General features: G+C 45.5%; 1 protein-coding gene across 3 annotated transcripts in view; it reads right to left on the bottom strand.

Moving 5' to 3' along the window:
• Positions 1-22,757, bottom strand: part of CORO1C (coronin 1C) — a 191,093-nt gene that overhangs the window by 87,934 nt on the left and 80,402 nt on the right. The window contains exon 1 of one of the 3 annotated variants that reach the window (XM_082243094.1): positions 21,244-21,438. The exons of 1 other annotated variant lie outside the window; for it this stretch is intronic. The gene's annotated coding sequence lies outside the window, so the exon portion shown is untranslated. Of the gene's footprint in view, positions 1-20,357; positions 20,378-21,243; positions 21,439-22,757 lie in introns of those variants that run through there. One more of the 3 variants, XM_082243093.1, reaches the window with a different exon arrangement.

Genomic DNA, 22,757 nt, shown 5'->3' with positions numbered 1-22,757 from the left:
CCAAATCTAAAATTTAGACATTTAATTAGGTAGTCATCTGTGAAAAAAAAAAAAAAAAAAAAAAAAAAAAAAAAAAAAAAGCTTTTTTTGCCCATACTTGTGAATCACCGGAGTACACTAGAGGCCCGTAAACAAGAAAATCGGAAGCAAAATTTCTTCCGAATGAAGGATCTGCCTATTTTCAGATCGTATGGTGCTTTCGACAGCAGATTCCGAAGTGTTGGATGACAAAAATCGAATATGCAGGCTATACAATTTTTATCATACGTGAACACGTCTGATTTTCGTTTAGTACAGTTTGTAAATTGTAAGAGCAAGTCTACGCATGCTCAGAAACTAAAGAAAACATCCAAAATTCAACACGACATTTCTGAAGCTGAATTCTGGCATACGAGAATTTTTGTATGTTGCGCAACCTCTTCACTTTCAATGAGACTAGCATGCAAAAAACGGACAAAAATTTGTCCGATGGTCTGATTATGTGTACGAGGCTTTACTTTTGCACTCCTGTGACAGAGAGTCAGATAGCAGCAGATTAGCGGACAGCAGAAATGCTCTAGGCTCTGGAAAGATCCCAACAATATTGTCTGGACCCCCCAGCTATGCCCATCCCCTCTCCCCAGCCCAGTGCTCCAGTGAGAGCTTGAGGAGCAGAGAGATGGACGACAGTCACTGATCTCCGCTCCAAGCAGATCAAAAACTGAGCGATCAGCAAGTTCAGGTCTTAAAAACGATGTGGGATAGCTACAGCATAACAACAATGCTGAAGCATAGAGGTGTATAGATGGGTTTTTTTTAAGCCTATACTGCTCTTTTAATTGTAAAGAAAAGTTTCCATGTATGTTCAATGCCTAGAAAAGTATAGCGGACTGCTCAGTGACTTGTACTTATGAAGGCTAAATAAAAAGGGTAGAAATGTACTGCTATACCAATATAGTCATATGACAAAGCACTGCTGCCATTTTCAATATCACAGAAAAAGCATCCACTGCCTGTGTTACCGCCATCTTCTCCCATACTAAATGCTCTTTGGAAATATACTGCTAAAAAACCTAACAATCAGGCACGGAAATGTCCACAAAGAGCCCCCCATTCAGCGCTTGTAACAGCACGAACCCTCACAGCTACCATTAGGATGATTTACTAGAGAATCTGAAAACGTTCACACAAATAAAAAAAGATTCACTTCAATTATCCAATTGTGCAGGTGAAACCGGAATTTTCTTTTCACATGATTGGATAGCTAAAGTGAATCTTCACACAATTAGTTTGAACATTCTCAAATTCTTTAGTAAATCAATGTGTCCAGAATAACATTTCTCCTGCAGTCCAACCAAGCCCTTTGTGAATATAAAAAAAAAAAAAAAAACCCTGCCAATCATTAAAATAGGACTTGACTAAAATGTCTAATATAATGGAAATATATAACACTCAATGAATCTGTCTGCAGGAAGGAGCAGTAGAAAATGTGTGCGCACATGAAAGGATGAATGAAAGAGGATGTGTGTATTGTGAAATACAAGACAGTCCATCTGGTTTGGCCTAGAAATAAGTGATCTATGCATATTTTTCCAGTAATGGCAAGTTCTGTCACCCTCACAAAGAAAAAGATATCGACTGTATGTATTTTTAGACAACCTAAGCAAGCAGACATAAAAAAAAAAAAAAAAAATCAAATTTTAAAGCATTTTGACTAGAATTCTTAACAGAATAAATGGATCTTTCAAATACAGGTGAGGTGTTGTGGCCTTTATAGCTTTTGGTGAGTTTGGCAGAAAAAAAAAATGCAGTCTGGTTAATCTAGTCACAAATTCTCCCTCTGACTGTACCTAGGATTCCTGTTGGGAATGGAGAAAACAAGAATAGCCAGATTATTCTGCCAGAAGGCGTGTAGACTTGGGGACTCCAGCACACATCTTTCCAAAGAAGCCTCCTAGGAACATCAGCTTAAAAGGATCACTTTTAGGTGAAATGACCACAGCACACGAGAAATATGGATGTGCGGGTAAATGCCAATGCCAAGGAGCCTCAACATTTACAAGGAGTGTGGTCACATACAACCATTCAATGTATAACAGGTTGTATGTGGCACCCTGGACACAGAACAGCCAGGACATTACGCTAGGTAGAGTTGCCTAATAACAGTGCCAATATTAAGCAATTTTAGGAATACTTGGGCAAATGCTCGGATATCTGAAACTGATATCTTTGTGGTGCAATTTGAGCCCATACAAAATGAAAGCAAAGAATCGCATGCAATTTGAACAGTAACGTGGTGCGATTCCTGTCTGAATTGCATGCAGTTTCCCCCACTGTTCCTGTGTGATCCCAGGCTTTTCATAGGGACTTCAGCCTGGGTTCTCACAGGAGCATTGCGGGAAACCAAATGCAATTTGGACAAGAATCACATCGCATTCTTGTTCAAATCGCATGCTTTTCTTTGCAGGGCGATATGAGCGCATTCATTTTGCATGGGCTCAAATGGCACCGCAAAAGTTATCGTTAATCTGTATCAGCGGAAACTTGACCTAAAGTATCGCCGGGACAAAAAAAAAAAAAAAATGGTATCACAGGAACCCTATTGCTAGGCATATAAAATATTGGTGTGCATGAACCCACAGTGTTTAAATAAAAGAAACCTCATTAGTACTTTACACAGAACATTTGCCAGGCACATAGAAGATTAGGTTCACATTAGGTTTAAGCCTTAGATTAAAAAGTTTGTAAAAGCCTAACAATTTATACCCTAAAGCAGGGATCCTCAAACTATGGCCCTCCAGCTGTTGCAGGACTACACATCCCATGAGGCCTTGTAAAACTCTGACATTCACAGACATGACAAGGCATGATGGGAATTGTAGTTCCTGAACAACTGGAGGGCCATAGTTTGAAGACCCCTGCCCTAAAGTGATTGTAAAGTCACTATGTGACTTTACATGTATCCCCTTAGAGAATGCTGCCATTCACTACAGTGGATTTGTTTTTTTAAAAATGAAAAGGCTAAATACCTTTCCCGTAAGGGAATTATATTTGCATTAAATCTATTGTCTGTTTCAATATAGCACTGGGTGAGTGGGGTTTACTAGTTACATTTGCACCTACTCCTTTTGATTGTTGCCTTTTGTGACACCGCAGCTGTGGGTTCACATGATCCCTGTGTGCTGGCTGGCCCCCGATCTATGGGGAGAAGTGGGAGGGACAGACTCCCATGTGACGTCAGCCGACCGACAAGTGAATCTCAGTTGCTCTCCATAGATCGGGGCCGGTGTAACGTGAGAATTACCTACCCCGTGAGAAAAACCTACCCTCGCCCCTCCCGGCCAGAAACAGCTGAGCAGCGCAGCAGTGCGCATGCTCACAGCCCCCGATACGTAATGGAGCAGCTGAGGATCAGACTAGTGCGCATGCGCACTAGTATGAAATGATCACGGTGTCCGTGAAATAAACCTACCGACGCAGCGGTTAAATTAAAACAGCTGTGCTGCACTATGAGTCATCTCCGCTCCTCTCCCTGTCACTACACTGATCTCGGCTAGTAAATATAAAAGCGGGTCTCGGCTCCGTGATTTATCTTTTCATACAGCCGCCGCCACTTTTATATTTACTAGCCCAGATCAGGGAAGTGACAGGAACAGGAGCGGAGATGACTCGTATTGCAGGCCAGCTGTTTTAATGTAACCGCCGCATTAAACACACTGCCGTGCAACCGGAAGTGACGAGGGTAGGTTTTTCTCACGGGTAGGTGATTCTCACGGAACACCGGCCACCACAGGGGGGATCACGTGACCACAGCTGCAGTGTGACAAAAGGTATTTAGCCTTTTCATTTTTAAAATCCACATGTAATGAATGGCAGCATGCTCCAGAGAGGATACTTGTATATTAGCTGCATTATGCAGCTGAATAGTGGCAAAAGGGGCAGGCAGGAAAGCGGAGGGGGGGGGGGGGGGTGGGAGACAGCGGATGACAAAGGCATGTAAACCGACCACGGTAATCAGGGCTTAGCAGCCATGATTACCGTTATCAGCAGAGGCAGGGGGAAACAGTGATTGGCAGGATCAACCAGTTTTTTTTTTAAAGGAAAGGAAGGGAAAGGAAAGGAAGGGAAAAATTACATTGTACAAGCACTGTGCTATACAGCATGCCTTAAGGAAACCGGATCTTAGTTTTGTTTTCCTTTTTTTAGGGTTACAAACACTTTAAATGTATTCCTTGAATTACGGTAAAAAAATGTTTAGGTGTCAGCAACTCCCTCCTTTTACATACCTAAGGCTTCTTTCACACAGTTCGCCTCCGTAGGCGGATCCGTGCTGCTCAACAGGGGATCGATACACCGATCCCCACTGAGCAGGCAGGTGACAGCTCCCTCTCTGCTCTGTGTGGGGAGAGGGAGACGTAGAGCCCCATGCATCTCTATGTGGGAATCGGATGAGAGAGGACCACCTGTCCGCTCTCATCCGATCCCCTGGGCGGATGGAAAATAGGGTTTCCCTTAGGGATGCACCGAAATTACAATTTTGGACCGAAACCAAAAATGCAGGATGCCCTTGGCCGAAAACCGAAAAATTACTTTTTCCCCCAAAATAATTTTAAATTAGATAGAACAGGGGCATACACCAAAAACAGGCAGCGACGTACACCTGTCGCTGCCACCCTGTCACACTATATGTACTACATGTACTGTGACGGGTTGGCAAGTGGTTAATTTAATTACCAATGGTATTTGTATTATGCAGCATAAGGGGGTTAATGTATTGTCACTGCTGGTCACTGATGCATTAGTGACCAACCAGTGGCAGTTAATTAACCCCTTTGTGCTGCATTAGTGCAACCAGTATCAGTGTTAATTAACACTGGTTGCACTGATACTGGTAGCACTAATGCAGCACAAAAGGGGTTAATTAAATGCCACTGGTTGGTCACTAATGCGGCAGTGACAGTGATGCTGCATATTACTAATACCAATGCTAAGCTCGCCTCAGCTCCCCCCCCCCCCCCCCCCAGCGTCCGTCTCCTACTCACTCAGCTCCTCCGGTGTCCATTATTCAAAAGACGTGCCTCTGGCCAGCCGCCCGCCTCCCGGTGATGTCACTACTACTACGAGCTGTGCATGAATGACCTGACACACCGGGCGGGAGGGCGGGCGAGCGACCGCTAATAGCTGTAACTATGTGAGCCTTCACTTCAATTCCCTGTCAGTGGCACGATGTACATGAATGACCTGACACTCCGGGCGGGAGGGCAGGGGGAGCGGCCGCTAATAACTATAACTATGTGAGCCTTCACTTCCCTGTCAGAGGAGATACCCGCATGATAGGGAAGTGAAGGTTCACATAGTTATAGTTATTAGCGGCCGCCCTCCAGCCAGGAGTGTCAGTTCATTCATGTACATCGTGCCGCTGACAGGGAATTGAAGTGAAGTTAAGGCTCACATAGTTACAGCTATTAGCGGCCGCTCGCCCGCCCTGTCTGTTAGTTCATTAATGCACAGATCGTTAATTTCGGCATTTTTAACCCCTTTTCGGCCGAAATGGGATAGGCCCATTTTCGGCGAAAAATTTCGGTGGCCGAAATTTCGGTGCATCCCTAGTTTCCATCCGTCCGGATTTCACGGACAGGATCGGATGCGGATGGCAGCGGACATGTCTCCGCTGACATCCGCTGCCCCATAGAGATGCATGGGGGATCAGATCAGATCCGCCTAAAAAAAACTGACAGGCGGATCTGATCGGATTGCTCGTGTGAAAGGACCCTAAAGCTCTCATTAGATCCAGCGCTGTGCACATCTGCAGCTCTTCTCTCCCCTAACTTCTGGGTCCCGCTGACTTTGCTGGGGCACCGGGAGCCATTGCCTCCCAGTGCTGTCATCAAAACCAGTGACGAGGGGGCGGGGGGCAGGGCCAAGTTCCACTGTGTCAATGGTCGCAGCAGGGCTCGGGTGCGAGCGCACACGAGTACCCCCATGGGAAGCGGCTTCCCATGGGGGCACTGGACAGAGGGGAGGGGCCAGGAGCAGGGCAGGGGACTCAAAAAGGTTTGCAGGCGCTCTGTGCAATTCCACTGCACAGAGTAGGTAAGTATAGACATGTTTGTTATTTAAAAAATAAAAATTACCTTTAAAATTACTGAAGTTCACACTAACTTTAAAAGTAGGTGTTTCACTAGTGTGTGAAGCTCCATAAACACCTGTCAAAATTGTGCTTACAACAGCGCCCAGCGTTGGCAAAAAGTTTTGAGAATAACACAAATTAGGATTTCACAAGGTCTGCTGCCTCAGCTTTTATGATGGCAATTTGCATATACTCCACAAAGTTATGAAGAGTGATCAGATGAATTATAAAGTCCCTCCCTGCCATGAAAATAACCTTAATCCCTTGCGTTTCTGGTGCGATGTGAGAACCGGCACTGAATCGCAGAGTTTCACGCATCGCACCAGTGTGAACCGGGATTAGTGTACTTCTTTTGCAGAAATATAAAAAAATCTATTTATCTTACGCACTCCTTACCTCTGTATCCAGCTGGTTAAATAAAAAAAAATAAAAAATTCTCAATAGCTTCCTGGAAATGTGACATGGGAAGGAGTTTTACCAGCTGGCCTCGTAGGCACACAACCTGCATTTGCCCTTCTAGCAGATCACTACCACCCATCATCAAGTGCACATTTTCCTAATATAATCAGTGAATACAGTTCTCCCTAAATACACAGCCATAGATCAGTCATTTGGCAGAGTGTGCAGGAGCTGAGCGATCAGATAACAGCCAATGTGGATAGAGCTGTAATATTGAAAACAGAGTTCTGTAGAGCTCACCATACACTATACAATCTCCTTTAGATCTACCATCAGCTATGTAGTGCAAGGGCTTGCCTGACTGGATACAGAGTGATTGTATAGAAATATAGGAGATTGTATAGTATACGGCCACATATATACACTCAAAATCAACTAGTTGCCCTTTTGGTGTCATTAAGGCACCATGCGCACAGGGCATAGAAAAAACGAGCTGCAGAGCCACTACCAATGCCAGGAAAAAGCAGCTGTAAAAATGTGCTTTTAGTAGCTTCAAAACTTGTGTGCATAAGGCCATAAAATACTATGGAGGGGTGTTCTTAACCACTTGCCGACCGCCGCACGACTATCTACGGCGGCGGTCAGCCCCTCACAGGCAAAGTGACGTAGGTCTACGTCGCTCGCCTGTGAGGGTTTAGGGAGCGAGCGCGCGCCGCCGGAGGCGCGCTCCCGCGTGGTCACGGACCCCCCCCGCGCGTGTGACCGGCGGACCCGATCGCCGCCGGCCACTCTGCGATCGGCGGGGGAGAGGGAGAAAGTCAGGCAGCTTGTGTAAACAAGCTGCCTGTCATTCTCCTCTCTGTATGAGAGATGATCACATGGATCTACTATGTAGATCCATTGATCACTCTGCATACAGTTGAAGCCACAGCCAATCACAGTTAGAATCACGCCCCTAGGGACACACACAGCCCCTCCCTCTCAAAGTTAACCCCTTCACTACCAGTGTATTTTTACAGTAACAGTGCATATATATATATAGCACTGATTACTGTAGAAATGTCACTGGTAACCCCAAAAGTGTCAAAAATGTCAGTAAAGGGTCCGATCTGTCTGCCGCAATGTCGCAGGACCGCAAAAAAAAAAAAAAAAAAAAAAAAAAAAAAAAAAATCGCAGATCGCCGCCATTACGCGTTAAAAAAAAAAAACAACAAAAATGACAAAAATCTTTCCCTTTGTTAGTAAACGCAATAACTTTTGCGCAAACCAATCAAAATACGCTTTTTGCAATTTTTTTTACCAAACATAGGTAGCATAAAACAAATTGGCCGAAAATATTAAAAAATTTAGATTTTTACATTTTTTTTGGGGGGAATTTCATATAAAAAAAAAGGGAAAAATATTGCTATTTTTGCAAAATTTACGCTCTTTTTTTGTTTATAGCGCGTGATCAAAAATCGCACAGGTGATCAAATACCGCCAAAAGAAAGCTCTGTTTGTGGGAAAAAAAGGACGCCAAATTCGTTTAGGTACAGCGTCGCACGACCGCGCAATTGTCCGTTAAAGTCACGCAGTGCCGAATCGCAAAATACCCTCTGGTCGTTTAGCAGCCAAATCCTCTTCATCTTTTTTTAGCAATAGCGTTTGACGTTTTTAACTAAAAATCACCTCTCTGCTATTTTAGTAACTGACTTTCCCACAATGCAATGCTTGCCAGAATTGCATTGCATGGGTGTTCACACCCATGTGATAAGCTTTAGGTGCAGGGAAAAAAAAAGGGTCCTACAACATTTTGGCGCAAATGTGGACCCATTTTTCCCCCGCATCAAAATCGCATGGGTGTGTACACCCATGTGATGCGATTCTGTCAAGCTCACTGCATTTTGCAAATCTGTTTCGGGGTGTAGTTCATGGAACATTAAGCCCCTGTTCACATCAGGCAGATTTGACATGTCAAATCGCATGCCAAATCAGAGCCTATTTCCGGCAACGTCGCTGTCCGAATTGGTGCAACCCTGACTGTGGCGCCACCTTGATTCCCAAAAGTAGTTTCTGCACTACTTTTGGCGACTTCAGGGCGGTTTCAATAGACATGATCTGTGTATGAACCCATACAGAGGTTTGTCAAAACACCCTGAAAGTCGCACTGACATACGAGTTTGAAATCGTGAAAATGTTCAACTGAATGGTTTCAAACCCACACTCAGTGTGAACAGGTGCAGTTGCCAGCAATAGGCTCCGATTTGACATGCGATTCAACATGACAAATCGAATGACAAATTAGCACAATGTCAACAGGAGCTTCATGTTCAATGAACGATATCCCCCAAACAGATTGCAAAATGCAGTGCGCTTGCCAGAATCACATCGCATAGGATTTCACACCCATGCAATGCAATTAGGTGTGGAGGAAAAAAAGGGTTCCACAACATTTTGGTGCAAATGTGATGCAAGTTGAGCCATACAAAACATATGGCTCAAATCGCATCGCGCAGATATCACATGTGATGTGCACAGGAATGCGGTGTGTTTTTGGTGCAAATCACATGTGGTGTTCAGCATGCACCAGTGTGAACCCAGGCTATGTTCCATGAATGACACCTCCAAAACAGAACCCAGGCTTAAAAAAAGCAATGGAATCAAAAACGTCAAACGCCAGTTAGCAGTGTTTATAGGCGTTAGAGCGCTTTTACAGATAAAAAACGCCAGTAAAAACCCACCAGTTTTTTTTTTTTTTTTTTTTTTACAGCCAGAAAATGCCCCTGCCAAAAATTGCTGATAACAGCCTGTGTGTGCATGGAGGCATAGAACATGCTAGGGCGTCTATTGGCTGTAGAAAAAAAAACATCCGACACCAAAAACGGCAGCTGTAAAAACGTCCAGTGTGCATGAGGGCTTAATAGTACACCCAACAGAAGCAAACACATTTTGCCACATGAACAAATGTGAAAAGTGCAGCAAAAAAGCACAAAGAAAAAAAAAAAAAAAAAAAAAAAAGGTCCTGTACCTTCTTTGGGGCGATTGTTACACGTAGCACAGCCCGTAGCACAGCCCATTTAAGCGAATAGACTGCCCTATGCGCAACGAGCGAAAAAAAAACAGCAAAAAATACAAAAACTCAGGAACGTGAACGGGGCTCGACAGCTGAGTGTCTCCATCCACTCCCTCCTATGTACTTCTATAAAGCTAGCCATACTCTATGCGATTTGATTGTGCTAACTCTGTACAATTTCCTTTAGATTTACCAGAACTATGGAATAAGAAGACCTACCTATCTATCCATTCACTCTGTAACCAACCAGGCAGGCCCTTGCACTACATAGTCAATGGTAGATCTAATGGAGATTGTACAAAGATTGTAGAGTATGACAAGCTTTACACAAGTACATACGAGGGAGTGGATGGAGACACTCGCGCTGTGCAAGCCCTATTCACATGTCTGCTTAGCAGGAACTCACAAGCCAACATGCGTTTTTTGGGGCGTTCTGGAGTGTATTGCTCGTTGCACATAAGGGCAGCCCGTTCACTTAAAAAGGCTGTCCTACGTGCAACAAAAGATAAACTTTATTTTTACTATGCAGTGGCTTTTTGGAGCTGGTTTTGGTCTAGGGGGTTTGAAGAGCGGAGATACTCTCTAATATACCTAATCCCCCGATCCCCCCCAGTGCAAGACTGGTCCCTTCAGCACCTACACCCCCAAGGGATTCCCTTAATCTGCAGGGATTTCTTCACACTTGCCGTTTTGGCTCTGTAAACTCTTTAGTCTCAAACCTGAGCTGTTAGTATACTAAGCACGCATGAATCGCCAACACAAAAGATGGGCAGATTCACCAAGAGTAACAGATGTCCTGCTTTGGTTAGGAACTGTCCAACAAAGATTTCCAAGCTGGAGAGCTGCATGTAGACAGTCACTTCAGATAAGCATCATTTCAGGCTGCCACCTCTATTCTGCTTGCTGTTCTATAAATGCTTCACTATGCAGAGAACTACATTTTCACCTTCCAAGCTGGAAGACACCTGCTGTTTAATATGAGAAAATATATTTATACAAGTGAAAATAAAATCTACAATAAATACATCAGCACAGCACTGACCATATACATATAGACAATATATGATGGTTACAGGGGGGAAAAAAGTACAGTTGTGCTCATACATTTACATATCCTGGCAGAATTTATGGTTCCTTGGCCATTTTTTCGAGAATATGTACAACACAAAAACGTTTCTTTCACTCATGGTTAGTGTTTGGCTGAAGCCGTTTATCATCAACTGTGTTTACTCTTCAAATCATGACAACAGAAACTACCCAAATTACCCTGATCAAAAGTTTACATACCCTGGTGATTTTGGCCTGATGACATGTACACAATTCTGAGTCATGGGAAAAGCAAAATAATTGTCAAAGGATCTGTGGAAAAAGGTAGTAACTGTATAAAATAGGAAAGGGATATAAAAAGATATCCAAGGAATTGAGAATGCCAATTAGCAGTGTTCAAACTAATCAAGAAGTGAAAATGAGGGCTTCTGTTGAAACCAAACCACGGTCAGGCAGACCAACTAAAATTTCAGCCACAACTGCCAGGAAAATTGTTGAGGGTGCAAAGAAAACCCACAAATAACTTCAGGTGAAATACAAGACTCTCTGAAAACATGAGGTGTGGCTGTTTCAAGATGTACAATAAGGAGGCACTTGAAGAAAGATGGGCTGCATGGTCGAGTCGCCAGAAGAAAGCCATTACTATGCAAATGCCACAAAGTATCCCGCTTACAATACGCCAAAAACAGCAGAGACAAGCCTCAAACCTTCTGGCACAAAGTCATTTGGAGTGATGAGACCAAAATTGAGTATTTTGGCCACAACCATAAATGCTACATTTTGAGAGGAGTCAACAAGGCCTATGAAGAAAGGTACACCATTCCAACTGTGAAACACGGAGGTGGATCGCTGACGTTTTGGGGGATGTGTGAGCTACAAAAGGCACAGGAAATTTGGTCAGAATTGATGGCAAGATGAATGCAGTATGTTATCAAAAAATACTGGAGGAAAGTTTGCATTTATCAACCGGAAGCTACGCATGGGACGTACTTGGACATTCCTACATGACAATGATCCTAACCACAAGGCCAAGTCGACCTGTCATTGGCTACAGCAGAATAAAGTGAAGGTTCTGGAGTGGCCATCTCAGTCTCCTGACCTCAATATCATTGAGCCAGTCTGGGGAGATCTCAAACATGCAGTTCATGCAAGACAGCCCAAGAATTTACAGGAAGTGGAGGCTTTTTTCCAGGAAGAATGGGAAGCTTTACCATCTGAGAAGATAAAGAGCCTCATCCACAAATACCACAAAAGACATCAAGCTGTCATTGATGTTAAAGGGGGCAATACACGGTATTAAACTCCCCGGCGGTCTGATTATGTCCAGATTTCTGTACATTCTTTTGCATGGAAATCTGTTTTATATTTAAAAACTCACCTTCCCCTGCGATCCCCCGCCATCCTCCCAACCGATGCCAGCACCCGTCTTCCAGTTCCCTTCCCTGCGAGCATTGCGACGCAGGGGGGTGAAACCGGTGGCAATTTAAAAAAATGTAAATACACTAAATGACATGATACAAAGCTGTGATCCTAACAGATTACACTGTATCATGCCATTTCACCACAGGATTTCACCTGGTGACTCTCCCAGTGCCCTGACTGTGCTTTTCCAGTTCTTTGTGCCTGAACGACCATGGCATCAAAAAAGCGTTCTTTTTGAGCAAAAGCACTTTTAGCTGTCGCAGTTTTAGATTTCGTCTAAAAGCGCTTTTACGCAAAAAGAACGCTTTTTGGACGCCATGGTCGTTCAAAATTTTCCAGGCACAAAGCAGTGGAAAAGCACAAGCAGGGCACTGGAAAAGTCACCAGGTGCAATCCTGTGGTGAAATGGCATGATACAGTGTAATCCGTTAGGATCACAGCTTTGTATCATGTCATTTGTGTTTTTACACTTCTGGATTTGCTGCTGGTTCCACCCCCCCCTGCGTCACAACGCTCGCAGGGAGGGAACCGGAAGGCAAGTGCCGGCAATCAGCCGTGCACAGAGCGGGAGAGAGTGCAAGGACACTGGGGAGGACGCCGGGGGAACGCAGGGAAGGCGAGTAATATTCTGGGGTAATCCCGAGTGTGGCTCAGGGTTACCGCTTTTGGTACTGAAAAGTTAACCCTGAGCCACACTCGGGAATACCGCCAGGGAGGTTAAGAACTGGGGTATGTAAACTTTTGATCGGGGTAATTTGGGTAGTTTCTATTATGATTTAAAAAGAGTAAACACAGTTGATTGATAAAAAATGGCTTCAGCCAAACACTAACCATGAGTGAAAGAAAAGTTTGTGTTATCATTCATATTCTCTGAAAAATGGCCAAGAAATCATAAATCCTGCCAGAGCATGTAAACTTCTGAGCAAAACTGTGACAAAGGAAGTCATTTGATTATTCTTTAGCTATGTTGCATAACATTCCTAAAGTCCAAAAAGTTACAAGAAAAAAAAAAAAAAAAAGATTTGGCAGTTATTTAATGCAAAGCAATTAAAGAAAACTTATTTGCTGAAATATGACAAGTCGGAGTAGTGTGAACCGGCTCTAAGAGCCTGTGGTACCACTGCACATTTTCTGTGCAGCTGCTTGTCCCCCTTCACATCTTTCTCACCACAGCACTGCCCCCCTTCACTTCCCCTGCACAGCGCTGTCCCCCTTTAAATCCCCACCCCCCTTCACATCCCCCCACAGCACCGCCCCCCTCACAAACCACCCAATAGCACCGCCCCCCCTCACAACCCCCCCAACAGCACCGCCCCCCCTCACAAACCCCCCCCAACAGCACCGCCCCCCCTCACAAACCCCCCAACAGCACCACCCCCCCAACAGCAATGCCCACCCCTCACAACCTCCCCACAGCACTGTCCCCCCTCACAATCCCCCACCGCACAGCACTGTCCCCCCTCACAATCCCACAGCACTGTCCCCCCTCACAATCCCCCACCCCACAGCACTGTCCCCCCTCACAATCCCCCACCCCACAGCACTGTCCCCCCTCACAATCCCCCACCCCACAGCACTGTCCCCCCTCACAATCCCCCACCCCACAGCACTGTCCCCCCTCACAATCCCCCCACAGCACTGTCCCCCCTCACAATCCCCCCACAGCACTGTCCCCCTCACAATCCCCTCACAATCCCCCCACAGCACTGCCCCTTCACATGACCCCCCCCCTCCCTCGCAGGATGGGGCGCGGAAGCTGCCGCGTTAACCTTTCATATTAGCAAGCTAGTGATTGGCTGCTAGGAGGCGGTTCTAGCAACCAATCACCACCTGGTTAATGTAAAAAAGTTAATTTACGCAGCTGCCTCTCCTTAGGCAGTGCGGGTCCCGCCCCCAGTTCAGAATTGTCCCGCCTCCTGCCATCCGCTCTGTAATGACACCGGCGGAGGCTGGGGGACAAAATCATTGGCTAAATGGTGCGGTCGCGGCGGTCCAGCTAGAGCAGTAGCTCGGGCCGGACGGGGACCATGGGCCGCCATTTAGTGGTGCCCACTCTATAGGATTCAAAAACTGCTCTGCCGGCACCAAAATGTTCTATACATTACCCCCAGAAATGCAATTCCCTGCTTGTAGGATTCACTCACGGATTTTTATTTTTTTTTTGCAGAAGTTTACACTTACAATTTTAGGCAATCCCCTGCAACAGGAATTTAAGTTTTGGTGAAATACTTGCCAAGGGAAATGTCCCCTCCCGCCGACTGTAAGAACCATCAAGCAGCTGAACAGCCACTATGATTGTTCGTCTGTTGAAGGGAATCGCCAGCTGAAAAAAATGATATCTGAATAATGCCTGCAGCGGCAGGCATCATTCAGATATCCCTACTCAAAGCCCTGGGCATCGTATGACGTCTAGCGGTAAGGAAGTGGTTAACAAAAGTGGAGTTACATTTTAAAGTAAAAACCCATTCAGTTTAAAATAGAAATTAAAGACATTTGTGTAGAGATAAAAAAAAAAAAAAGGAAAAGAAAGGGTTTATAAAGTTTTATAAGTGACTACATTCACTCTGCCCTAAGCTGTGTGAGAGCTAGTGGGAAGAGAAGCAGCAGCAGTACACTGAAGTGAAAGGCTGTGGGGGGGGGGGGGGGGGGTTACAAGTCTGAAAATTGGAGAGCAGGCTGAAGGCTGAGTTCCCAGCATAGCTAAAGAACTAACCACGGTGTGGTCTCCTGCTTAGTGTGGTCAGTTTTTAATAGAACAGTAAAAGGACTAGCAGGGACACCAGAGATTTCACACATAGGAAGCAATACAAAGAACAGGATACATTTTCATACAGGTACACTGTACACAGCAGGCACATATCAGAAATATGAAATGAGTTTAGGCATTCTTTAACACTGAATTCCAGATACGTTTTGTACTGCATAGTTAAATTGGTCCTGCTTAGACCAAAGTGAGAATGCATATCCCATACCCGTACGACCCACTACTACAGTGATCACCGTGGTCTTCTGCACGTCACTGCCCCAACTTGTCCCATTAGAGAATATTTTGCATTTACTGAGAAAAAAGGACGAAGTTCTTTGAATGGCAGCAGGGCCAAGTGAGCGACAATAAGGTAGCAGGAGAATTCTGTGTTGACTACTACAGTGATCTCACAGGTATAGAATATGCATACTTACATTAAGCCAAGCTAGATGAATGTAACAAAACAAAATCCTTGCCTGGAATTTACCTTTGAATAGGAAACCCTGCAAATTGATTCAAAATGAAAGCTGTATTAAACACAAAAATGTAATATACTGCAGCCTGCCAATCCTTAACCACTTAAGCCCCGGAGGATTTGGCTGCTAAACGACCAGAGGGCATTTTGCGATTCGGCACTGCGTGACTTTAACGGACAATTGCGCGGTCGTGCGACGCTGTACCGAAACGAATTTGGCGTCCTTTTTTTCCCACAAACAGAGCTTTCTTTTGGTGGTATTTGATCACCTGTGCGATTTTTTGATCACGCGCTATAAACAAAAAAAGAGCGTAAATTTTGCAAAAATAGCAATATTTTTCCCTTTTTTTTATATGAAATTCCCCCAAAAAAAAATGTAAAAATCAAAATTTTTTAATATTTTCGGCCAATTTGTTTTATGCTACCTATGTTTGGTAAAAAAAAATCGCAAAAAGCGTATTTTGATTGGTTTGCGCAAAAGTTATTGCGTTTACTAACAAAGGGAAAGATTTTTGTCATTTTTGTTGTTTTTTTTTTTAACGCGTAATGGCGGCGATCTGCGATTTTTTTTGCGGTACTGCGACATTGCGGCGGACAGATCGGACCCTTGACTGACATTTTTGACACTTTTGGGGTTACCAGTGACATTTCTACAGTAATCAGTGCTATACATATGCACTGTTACTGTAAAAATGCACTGGTAGTGAAGGGGTTAACTTTATTTGAGAGGGAGGGGCTGTGTGTGTCCCTAGGGGCGTGATTCTAACTGTGATTGGCTGTGGCTTCAACTGTATGAGGAGTGATCAATGGATCTACATAGTAGATCCATGTGATCAGCTCTCATACAGAGAGGAGAATGACAGGCAGCTTGTTTACACAAGCTGCCTGACTATCTCCCTCTCCCCCGCCGATCGCAGAGTGGCCGGCGGCGATCGGGTCCGCCGGTCACGCGCGCGGGGGGGTCCGTGACCACGCGGGAGCGGGAGCGCGCCTCCGGCGGCGCGCGCTCGCTCCCTAAACCCTCACAGGCGAGCGACGTAGACCTACGTCACTTTGCCTGTGAGGGGCTGACCGCCCACGTAGATAGTCGTGCGGCGGTCGGCAAGTGGTTAAATGTAGTGGCTGCATTGGTTTAATTTTCTTTATTTTTCAGCTAGTGACCTGACCAGTAACAGTTCCTCTCTTAGGGTCCCCATTCACATGGGCGGTCTGCTTGGCGGGCTCCACTGATGGGTGACAGGTCCTTCTCCGCTCATTGTGCAGAGCTAAGACTGACAGAGTACTGCTCTCCCCAATGGGGAAATCGAGTAAACCTATCTGATCCGCCAGACGTATGGAAAATAGGGTCACCACCCGTCTCGATTTGGCGGATTGGATAGTGGCGGGTGTAAGCAGACATGTCACCTCTGACATCCGCCGCTCCATAGGGGTGAATGGAGGGTCCGATCAGGTCCGTCTGAAAAACTGACACGCGGACCTGAAATTGTGAAAGGACCCTTAGAGAGTGGATTGCATAGGAACATGGACAGCAGCATTGTTAATATAGGGAAAGGGTAGTGTTAAAGGCCAAGTTCAAAATAAAAACACACACACACACATATATATATATAAATAAATAAATGCACATCTTTTTGCTCTGCAACCTGTAAAGGCATAAAGGCATTGTGCCCACGATCAGCAGATCATGGGTGCGCTGCCGGGAACCTGCACACTTTCAGTACCCTGTACCTCTGATGCAGGCAGGCAGTCACCGAATAGCAGGAAGAATCAATGGACTACAAGAGCTCTCACCAGCACCCTCGCAATTCAAGAGATGTGTTGTAAAGTTTTAAGGTTTTTCTCTCTATGCATGAAGGTGAAAACCCTTCTTGGTTGCAGCTGTCCCCCCCCATTGCCATTGGCTCCCCGCTGCTGTCAATCAAATTCAGTGACACATGAGCAGGGGCGGGGCTGAGTCCTGCTGTGTGTCAATGGACGCAGCAGCGGGACTTGTGAGTACGCCTGCACAGGTGCCCCCATGGAAAGCGACTCTCCATGGGGGCACCCGATGAAGAGGAGGAGACAGGAGCGCCGCCATGGCACCCCAGAAAAGGAGGATCGGGGCTGCTTTGTGCAAAACATGTTTAAAAAAAAAAAAAAGCTTTACAATCACTTTCAGAACTGCAAGCCTTTGGCCACAGAGGCCAGCGGTACTTGTATATGATGCGTTCACAGAACTCTATGGGCATAGCGCCGCACAGCTTTTATGTTCTTACAGTGGGTGCAGAGAACATCCCCCATCCGCTGTCACAGGGAGAGGAGGAGTGGGAGGAGACAGGAGCTGGAACATGTTATTTGTTCCACCCTAAATACGGTTGGAACATGTTCCAAAGGTCAACTTATCCTTTAAGCTGGCCATACATGGTTTGTATTGGCTGCAGCCACTGACTAAAAAAAATTTCAAACTGATGTCCCTTCGACTAAACAGCTATCTTCTGTTAAACGGGTGAGACCACACACTGACGAAATTTGGCTGGACTGGACAAATGGCCAGCTTAGGCTTTATTGGCAGATTTAGATGGAATTGTCTAAAAAAATTAAAGTATAACTAAATGCAAAACTTTTTTTTAGTATTGAATAGAGTGGAGACATGGGAGGAAATAAAACGCCTACTAGGTTTTTATTGCTGTGAGCCCCCATTAGGGAGATTCACCCTCTCTATTTGTCCGGCTTACCTTTACCGTTTATATAGAAAGAATATCTCAGATTTTGGGTTGTCCCCAGAAAAGTAATGTAGGGAAAATGTTCCAACGGGAACACTAGCTCTGGAGAACTGGGGGTCCCCAAGAGATTCCCTTAATTTGCAGGAGTTTCCTCTCACTTCCTATTTTGCCTATGCGGCAGGAAGTGAAGGGAAATCTCCCCAATAAGACATTGGTGGCAAAAAAGAATGACAGGAGTTATGGACACACAGAGCCTACTCGGGAGCTAGCATGCACTGGTACTCCCCATTGCTAACAGCTTGCTAAGGCGGATCACAGGCGGAGGATCAGGGCTGTTCTGTGCAAAACCAATACACAGAGCAGGTAAGCATAACGTTTTTTTTATTTTTTAAATAAAACAATCACTTAAAATGGTTTGTCTGAACACTAACTGCTACTTTTGCTGGACAGCTCGGTTTGTCTTGTTTTTGGACTTATTACTGCTTTTTTAATCTATAAACATTCAATAGTCATTTGACAAGTAGTAGTAGTAGTCACATTTTCTATTTTAACAAGGTTCTTGGGGGGGGGGGGGGGGTTGGGGGACAAAAAAAGAAAAAAAAAACTGGAGGAATTTGTAAACGTGCTTACTGCTTATCAGCCTGCAACTACTTATCAAATGCAGATCTGATTACTCTTGGCTCACATACCTGAAGGTTAACAAGGGAGAACAGTACAGGGTTAATGTAATCAATGTTCCCACCCCACACCCTGCCAATCAGTAGTGCACACAGAGTTAACAACATACCAAGAATTCATTAAACACACCCTTCCCTGCCTCTGCAGAGGGTAAGGAACACAGTCACTAGCAAAACTTGTAATGCATTACATCCTGATGTGACGTTCGTGTTAACATACACCCGAGCACAGAGTCCTCCAGGCATGCACTTCCTCAACATTCCAACTACACATCTGATTCAAATGATCCATAGCAGCCACAACTGGCCTCTGCAACACCCCTTAAAGTGTGCCCTCCATCCATGCCCCCCCTCCGCCTCTGCGACACCCTCAAACATACCTGCAACACCCTTAAGCGCACCCTCACCTCTGCAACATACAGATGCATCCCTCCACCCATTTCACCCTCAAGCGCGCCTCGGCGACACCCTCAAGCGCATCCCTCCATCCATGACCCCCTCAAATGCATCCGCACCTCTGCAACACTCAAATGGATCCCTCCATCAATGACCCCCTCAAATGCGTCCTCACCTCTGCAACACTCAAATGGATCCCTCCATCAATGACCCCCTCAAATGCATCCGCACCTCTGCAACACTCAAATGGATCCCTCCATCAATGACCCCTCTCAAATGCGTCCGCACCTCTGCAACACTCAAATGGATCCCTCCATCAATGACCCCCTCAAATGCATCCGCACCTCTGCAACACTCAAATGGATCCCTCCATCCATGACCACATAAATGCATCCGCACCTCTGCAACACTCAAATGGATCCCTCCATCCATGACCCCTCAAATGCGTCCGCACCTCTGCAACACTCAAATGGATCCCTCCATCAATGACCCCTCTCAAATGCGTCTGCACCTCTGCAACACTCAAATGGATCCCTCCATCAATGACCCCTCTCAAATGCGTCCTCACCTCTGCAACACTCAAATGGATCCCTCTATCAATGACCCCCTCAAATGCGTCCTCACCTCTGCAACACACAAATAGATCCCTCCATCAATGACCCCCTCCAATGCGTCCTCACCTCTGCAACACTCACAAATAGATCCCTCCATCAATGACCCCCTCCAATGCGTCCTCACCTCTGCAACACTCACAAATAGATCCCTCCATCAATGACCCCCTCAAATGCGTCCTCACCTCTGCAACACACAAATAGATCCCTCCATCAATGACCCCCTCCAATGCGTCCTCACCTCTGCAACACTCACAAATAGATCCCTCCATCAATGACCCCCTCCAATGCGTCCTCACCTCTGCAACACTCACAAATAGATCCCTCCATCAATGACCCCCTCAAATGCATCCTTACCTCTACAACACTCAAATGGATCCCTCCATCAATGACCCCCCTCAAACGCCCCCTATCCTCTGCAATACCCTCAAGCAAGCCCTCGCCTCCACGACACCCTTAAGTGTGCACATAATTCGTGTTTCTCTTTATCATTCTACTAAGACCACATGGAAACGATCAACATAGCCAAGAAAAAAGCAGTATGCATATACCATGGCAGAACCCAAAGTGTTAACAGCCATCCTCCCAATCTGTATGCTCTTTAATGATGCCCGGCTGTACCCCCCACCCCAGGCACCTTGCAGTGTACAAATGGCAAGAACAGAAGGGATTAAATGAATAATTTATGCCAAAATAATATTCACGCAACCATGTTACATACCAAGGCTCCTCCTTCAATAGGATCCATGTAGGACACAAGAGGCAAGCAGAGGGACAGAAAGAAGGAAAATTAGGACATTGCATCTATAAGGCGTACACACAGAAGGGGCAGACGGGAGGAACACACAGCAGAAAGCAAGCAGATAGACAAGAACACCCCCCCCCCCTTTTATAGCAGTGGATGTGTAGAGATTACAAATAATTATATATATATATATATATATATATATATATATATATATATATATATATATATATACACACAGAAGAGATGAGAATATATATATATCCCCATTATGTCACTGTATAGTCAGGATATACATGCACAAATTTGATATTTTTCTCTCCAATATAAAAAAAATATATATATATATATATATATATATATATATATATATATATATATATATATATATATATATATACACACACATATATATATATATATACATACACACATATATACTTGATCAGAAGACCAGCCCCCCATTGATAGAACTATATGCACAGGGATACATAGCCATTCCACACATTGCTGTGATTGGAAGGAACCACTTTCCCCTGTATTGTTGGCATAGGGCTGGAATGGAAAAGCCCATTGTCCCCCGGTGGAGCCCGTGTAATCACACACACACCCTTGCTGCAGGCAGTCCAGTGCTGACCATAGCAGGGTATGATCTCACTGAGTCCTGTGCAGATGTGAGGCACATCAATGGCATGGATAGAGTCCTATTGGTGATGTGGAGCGGCGGGCACTAGTCTCTTTCCATGCAGTCACCCCAACTGCAGCCGCCCCCCTCCGCTCCATCCTCACACAGCTCTCCACATGACTTCACTGGGAAAATATGACATGCAGGCACAATTCCCGGGACTGGCGGTGCCCTCACCTGGCTCAATGGTTCCTCTGTAGTCTCCTCTTGCGAGGCTCCTCTTGTACTGGGGTATGTGTATAGGGGGGGAAGCTGGTCGGCCTGTGTGTCCGGGTTGTAGGGGGGGCTCACGCTCTCTCACTCTCGCTTCTCCCCGTTCAAGCGCTGTTCCTCCTCCCTCTCGCAACCGCACAGACTCTGCCTCGCAACCGGAAGCGCAGCTTGCACCCCGCCCCTTCTGATGGACAGCTCAGGCCTCCAATGGTGACACGACAACCTAGGCACAGGCGCTCCCTCAGCCGGATCTAATTCGCCAGCTAAGTCCGCGCTGTGATGCGCCCACTAGGGAGGGAACGCGATATAGTCCCCATGTCTTCAGCTCTGACTCAGTGACTGGGCTTCTCACGTGACGCTGGCTGACTGCTGCATAGCTTTAGCAATATGCATTGCTTGTTTTTCTAGGATTTCTTATGGTGGGTGTTTTGTATCCGACAGGGGGCAGTAGAATAAACAGAGAAAGCTGGCAGTGGCTCTGGAAAAGACACGTTTTTTGTGGCATATCCTGCCCAGTTCATTTTATGAACAAGCAGGGGCGTGCTGCAGCATATGAAGAGGGAACAGCAAACACTGGGTCACATTATAAGGGAACAACAGGTGGCTGCCTGGGGCCCTAAATGCCCATAAGGATGCCAATTAGGTTCTGAACTCTGGTGCTGCTTTTTAGGAGTCCTGTTCACGTTTTCTTTTTTATTATTATTCATGAGGTGATCAGCAATGGCAGCTTTCATGTTTCACCTGTCCATTCCATCATGTGGTAACACACAGGCATTAACATGCTTTTTTGTGCCTGAGGGCCTATTCACACGAGCATATCTAAGCGTGCACCATGTGAGGGCCGTGTGTTGCCAACAGCCAGTGTTTTTACTGGCAGCCAGTAAAAAAAACTGAAATTTTTCTCCTGCCAGTGACAGGAAAAGTTTGCCAGTAATAAATATGGCTGTGATGCTCGGCTCGGAACTGCACATGCACAGTTTCAGTCCGGGGCCAGCAGAGGCCATCCAAGTGCCTGCTACGGTGTGTTCAGGCGGCGGGGGAGGGCGTGTCTGGCAAGAGAGCCAAGCTGGGAGCAGGACTGTCAGTGCTGTGTGGACTGAAGGGACCACCTGGCACAGGGAGAGACTGTGACTCAGGAGGGGACAGTGTCGGTGAGGTGTCATCATCATCTGTGCTGCTACACACTACTGTCAGTGTCACCGTGAGAGTCAATTTCTTGCCCTCCTGAGTCTTGTCCCTGAACTACTTACTGACTATATCTAAAATAAATATTTTATTTTGCCTTAATATCTACCTTAAATCATATTAGTGATTGCATATTGTACTTGTTTGCAGCCTAAATACTGAAATTTGCACTTAAAACTGTCATTTTGGAAATGCCAGTAAAAACATGACTGTGCCAGTAAGTTTTGAGGGTCGTGTCAGTAAATTTCAATCTGGTAGATTGAAAACTCTGCCACATGGGTATACAAAGGTGT

This window comes from Pelophylax lessonae (assembly GCF_965119305.1).
Source record: "Pelophylax lessonae genome assembly, chromosome: 1".
Taxonomy (NCBI): Eukaryota; Metazoa; Chordata; class Amphibia; order Anura; family Ranidae; genus Pelophylax; species Pelophylax lessonae.
Note: the sequence above shows the minus strand (reverse complement) of the source record. Positions and strands in the feature narration are given on the sequence as shown.